Consider the following 6,000-nt stretch of genomic DNA (forward strand, 5'->3'; position numbering starts at 1 on the left):
TCCTCATTTCCTTAAAGAGATCAGTGTGGGTTTATTTTAGGTCTCTTGTAGGCAGAAGCATTGCAATCAGTTAACTTCTTTATTACTCACTCCCCAGTGATGGCTTTTGCTAATTGACCTAATCAAGTCATGCTTAAGTCTTTCCTTCTCATGACACTAACAACAGAGTCATGACTTACTGAATGCTCAAGGCAGAAAGTGCTTGATTGATTTTATTTTGCTACCCAATCAAACCAATCAAATAAAAACCCGGTGTTGAAACAGACGGTAAGCCCTCCAGAATAGGGTCACTGTCTTCCTTGTGTTTTATTTGTTTGGTCACAGTGTCTGGATAGTGCCTTGCTGTTCAGCAGTTTTGTTAGGATACGGTGCTCGTGAATCATTGTAAGGACAGAATTTTGACAACAGACTGTGTTGTTCATTTCACGAGGGAAAAGTTAGTATAGAAATACTGCTCAGATCTATATTAAAATTAAGCTTGGAATTTTGAGAAGAGTTCAAGAAACAATACAAAGATCTTTTTCACTAATTTTAGATCTATCTTAGACACATTATGGTTACATAACAGAGTAACTTATCAAGTAGATTTGACAAGAGGAGTGTATTATTGATTATTTGTTTTAGTTGAAATATTCTACCTGGGGTAAAATATTCAGTGCCCATAAATGAACAAATATGTTTGTATTTCTATGCAACATGGGAGTAGACTTCATATGTTTCTATATAATATATATGACTGTGTGTTTTAATATGTCTGTCAGTGTTTTTATAGCTTTTCAGCAATGTTGTAACTTTAGAATTCTAAGAAATTCACTCCCGATACTACTGCAGTTTGTACTGTGTATCCTGTCTTATTTATGGGATTCCACTGTCCCCACAGTGAGGAATTTCCTCTCCTATTGAGTTAGAACCAGATTTAAAGGAACTGTGATTTCTAGGCCTTTGCTCTCCATGTGTTTGCACTTGGGTGTCAATCACGATTTTCCCTTTCTTGAGTTTTCATTTTTCAATTAGAATTTTTGAAAATAACTATTAATATGTTGCATCGGTCTCCCTAGAAACTTGATGTGTTTGTGCTTTTCAGTTTTCAATTTATGAAAAATGTAAATACACTCTTTTTTTTAAGTAGTCCTTTTTCACTAGATATTTGTTTACCTCTTTATAGTTAAAATATTTTTTTCTAAATGAATGAATCGGTGTGCATGTTTTAAAAGATACCTTACTTTTTATTTTTCTTTTTGTAACAGTTATATTCATTGTAGAGTATTTAGAAAATAGGGATAAAAACAGTAATAACTTAAAAATGGCCTCTAATCTCACCTGGAGATACAGTTGTAAGGTTTGAAATTGAGAATTACAAGTCCTCTCACATTGTTCTTCTTTTTCAAGTACGTTTTGGTTACTGAGACCCTCGAATTCCCATATGAATTGTAGCAGCAGCTAGTCAGTTTCTGCAGAGGAGACCGCAGGGATTGTGATCGAGACCACGTTGAATATACGGATCGTTCTGGGGAGCACTGCCATTCCAAGAGCACTGTCTTCTGATCCAGGAATGTACGTGGCGTGTCTATCCAGGTATTTAGGTCTTCTTTAATTTTTTTTCAGCAATGCTTTGAGTTTACAGAATATTATTTTACTTTTTTTCTTTGCCTTTATACTGAGGACAAGTGTGCAAGGTACCGGGATCAGAAGTGTATTTTAGCCCCGCCCCTTGCTGCCAACATGGTCGCTGCACTCTTGCTTTGCCTTGTGTACAATCTTGCACAAAATAGGACCTCAGTAACTCTCTCTTGAATGAATGATTATATGATTGTAGGATGATGCTTGAGAGTCCTTGTGATGATTTTTTCCTCCAGCCTTTCCCCAATTCTTAACTATGCCCTTTCTCTTCCTAAACTCCAGCCTGGGTTTCAGCCTGCCTGTGGCATTGATTTTCCCTGTCTGTAGACTCTTCCTTTCACTGGTTCACGATAATGTTACATGTGGGCTGTGGAAACTTGCTAGATGTCAAGAAAGAGCAAATCCATTGCATGCTAGTATTTTTAGAGTGTGATATTTTTATCGATTGAAATTAAATCAGGGTGACCCCCTGAGCCCTCCCGTGAGCTCTTTTCACTTTCCTACATCTGATACTGCTCTGATTGCTACATGTGCCCTTCCCCAGCCTTGGTTTTTGGGTTGAGTAAGTCATCATCAGTGGATCCCTCTCTTTAAAAGATGAAGAGAACATTTGCTCCTTCTCCCTGGTTGGGGACTTGGATGAGATGAGATACCAGATAAAGAATGGAGCTCCACCTCATTCTGACCCCCGCTCTTTCCGTTCCGTTCTCCAGAGGAAAATAGTACAATTCAACAGTATAAAGATTGATTGTGAGCTAATGAGATAGACAAGACAACCGATCATTTATTAAATATTCTTTCATGCCAGAAACAAATGTATTATACACACAAAAATCACACAAAACATGATAATATCGTGCTTACAGACGTGGGTCCGAGTTCGAGTCCTGCTCTGGAGTGACCAGTCCTGTAAGATGGAGAACTGGTAGGTCGGCTTAGGCTCTCCAGGACTGGTTTTCTGTCCTGCAGTGATGGGGCTCGCTAGGCTTCCCTCCCCCATAGAGGTGCTGTGGTGTATAACTGTCACACGTGCACAACTGCTCGTTCCTCATAAGTGCAGGATAGCATAGATTTTGCGGTGATGGCTTTATGACCACCCAGTGTAGAGTCTCAGTGCTCCAAAGGGATGCCTTGTGGTTTGGAGATGGGATTCTCATTTCTGTAAATACCCAAGGATTGTGGTATTGGGCCCTGCTGATTTGAATCTATTCTTTAGAAATTAAATATTGTAGATATATTTTTCAAGCATGTGTGCTTTTTTTCTTTTATTATTTATAGTTCTACCCTCTCATCTCTTGGTGTGACTTTTCATGGAATCCAGGAAACAGTCCTAAGCTACCTGCCTCTTCACTCTTCTCCGTGGTGGTTTTCTTCCCTGACTAGAAGAGGGTTTTGCACAGGAAATTTTATTTGTCCCCCTTTTCTTGGAGTCTCTCTTTCGGTCTGCCCATCTCTCACCTGTCCATCTGTCCATTTATCTACCCACTCATTCTTCTGACTTGTTCCAAAAAGCATTTCAGGCAGCTTACAGAAGAACAGATACCAAATAAACAGGTTAGAAAATGGGGCCAAGTTCAAACTGTGAGGCTAGGAGGCGAGCCTGTGTGAGGGTTGCAGCCGTGAGACACACGCCTCTGCCCTGTGACTTATAAGATCGACAGCAAGAGTGTACATGATGCTCCCAGCAGACACAGGGAAACAGGGTTTGTGGGAGATGCTCACTGGCTGTGAAATAAATAAGTGGCTCAGGAGAAGCCCAAACTTTCCAGCTACTAATGCTTAGGAGAATATTTTGAGTGTCTTCCAAAATCAGGGTATTGCATTGTTTCTTTTGTCAGAGTTCTACATATAGTTGGTTACATTCTATACCTGGAAATTTCTCCAAAACTCCTTACCAAGTGAGTGCCATTGCTCGGGAATGGGATGGTTCTGCTCATTGACTGGGGTTGGCCAGAAACCGAAAATGACAGCTTCAAAGGAGCCTGGGATTTGTCAGTTATGTTTTGTCAGTGCTGTAGATTTCAGGAAATGCTTTCACACTTTCTCTCCATCTGAGGCATCAGCGTGCTCTCTTAGCAGCATCAGGAGCTCAGAGCCATGGGATGTTTGGGGTTGACTGCACTGCCGTCAAGACAGCCAAGCTAGTCACTGCAGGCGTGGTACTTTCACATAGTGCATTTCATGTTCTTTAGTAGAAGTTTTCAACAGGGAGTTAATTAACATTTAATAAATATGAAGCTTTGATGAAAAGACGGTTATAGGCAGAGTATAAGTTGTGAACACTTTGAAAACCGTTTCATTACTGAAATTTCAGTAGGGAAGATACACAGTTTATCTTATTTATGCCTCTCTTTTAAAGTAACCAAGAAACAAGACAGAAAATGCAGAGGATGAATTCTGTTATTCCTCTTGGCTTGCAGGTGCCCTCACATCCAGTGGCATCCATCCAGACACCAACACTGACACTGGCCATGCTCAGAACTGCCTCAGCCCTGAAGACACAAGTGACAAATAGAAGGGGGCCGTGCCCTGTTACAGCAGGTGCTCTCACTTTGTGGGTCCTTATGTAACTGCGCAGTGTTAATCAGGATCGCCAGTTTTACATTGTCTGGCGCTGCTGCAGTGTCTCCTAGTTATTTGTTTCTGTAAGTACTCGTGTATTATTCTCCAATGTGTGGTACTACACATCTAAAAATGCTTTTTTCAGATGAAAAATAATGTATATTTAGTATAATAATTCTGAAAAAAGGGACAAAAAAGGCTATCCAGGTCCCACTACTCAGAAATAATAATTAACACTTTAACATCTACTTTCTGTTCTTTTCATCAGTGTGTATCAGCTTTGTCATAAAAACCAGTGAGCACTCTGTGCCTGTTTACTGTGTGGAGACCTCCATTTTCCATTCGGCTTATTACATGTTTTTCTACAATATTCTATCTCCCCTGGCATGATTTTTAATGACCAGTATAGCATTATGTCTTGTGGAGGCATCGTCCATTTTACTTCGGACTTAAATAAACTTTTAAATTCCAAGTGTACTTAACTGAAATACTGAAAAGAGAACTGTGGTGGTACCGGAAGAGCCCTACCTCCCTTCCCCTTATTTCCTGAGTGTAAAAGCTGTTGCCAATGTGGTGTATATATTTCATGACCTTTATGCCTATGACATATATATATACCCATACATAAATACATACATACATATGAGAAATCTATGTATATGTGTGTATATATGCTTTTTTGAAAAATAAGGCCATACTATATGTTTTCTGCAGCTCGCTTTATTCACTCAGGGGTATATCATAGACGTCCTCCCACTCCAGACTCACCCGGTCCTTTCAGATAGAGTGGAGGGGTCTCCTGATGTGCAGGTGTGGTCTCTTGTGCAAGGACACCTTTGGTGGGAGAGTGCTGTGGACAAGGCCCTGGGCCTCGGGGAAACGCCAGCCCCCTCAGTGCCCACAGCTTGCCATGATTTACTGCATCATTGTCTTGATGGTGGACACTTAAATTTTCTCCATTTTCCACTGTCAGAAAGGATGTTTGACTGGCATCTTTCTTTAACAGACATTCCTGTGATCTTGTATGAGCATGCCTTTAGTTAAGTCTTCTGGAAATTTAGTCCCTGGATGTGACATTTACGTTCATCACAGGCTACTTTCAAGTGACTAGAAATTCCTTCTCCAGTGTGGAATGAAAAATGTAGAATTACTTATGTAACCAATTCTCTATCGCTGGATATGATTTCACTTCAGCTTTTCTTCCCACCAGTGTAAACAGTACATCTATTTGAACTGATTTTTTTTTCTAAACGAAACGATTCCTAGAAGTGGGGTTGAATCAGTGTGTACACACGTTTTTCAGAGTATACATATCCATTGACATGTCATCCTCCAAAAAGGTCGCTCACAGTTTTTTCTCCCACAGATGGACACTAGCTACAATATCTTTTAAAAATATTTACCAATAAGATGAGCAAAAGTGCTTTTTCATTGTTTTAGTTTGCATTTGATGACCACTGAGGTATTGAGCATTTTTCACTCATTAGCCATCTGACTTTTGAAAAGTGAATGATCCATTTTGTCCTTTGCACAAATTTAAGTGAGGAAGCTTCTTTTTGCTTTGTGACAGCTCTTTGTATGTTATGAACATTAATCCCTTGTCTTCATCAACATCTATCACAGAGTTTTTCCTTGTCATTTCTTTCGTTTCATTTTGTTTAGTAGGTTTATTTTTGTTGTGGTTCAAAATATTCTTAAGATAGTAAATGTCTTCCTTTTGGGTTTTATCTTTGTTATTATTCTTAGAAATACTTTCTTATAATGGTATAAATCTCTTTTGTAGGTTTATTTAATGTCTAAGATGGAGATGATAATAGT

The 6,000-nt window shown here is 39.3% G+C and overlaps 1 long non-coding RNA gene across 1 annotated transcript in view; it reads left to right on the forward strand.

The window, feature by feature from the left end:
* Window positions 1-4,187, forward strand: part of LOC135320649 (uncharacterized) — a 29,599-nt gene extending 25,412 nt beyond the window's left edge. The window contains exons 2-3 of the long non-coding RNA XR_010379904.1: window positions 1,390-1,575; window positions 4,041-4,187. This is a non-coding gene — a long non-coding RNA (uncharacterized LOC135320649). The remainder of the gene's footprint in view (window positions 1-1,389; window positions 1,576-4,040) is intronic.
* The last annotated feature ends 1,813 nt before the right edge of the window (window positions 4,188-6,000 follow it).

The sequence above is a fragment of the Camelus dromedarius genome, unplaced genomic scaffold (genome assembly GCF_036321535.1).
Source record: "Camelus dromedarius isolate mCamDro1 unplaced genomic scaffold, mCamDro1.pat HAP1_SCAFFOLD_37, whole genome shotgun sequence".
NCBI lineage: Eukaryota > Metazoa > Chordata > Mammalia > Artiodactyla > Camelidae > Camelus > Camelus dromedarius.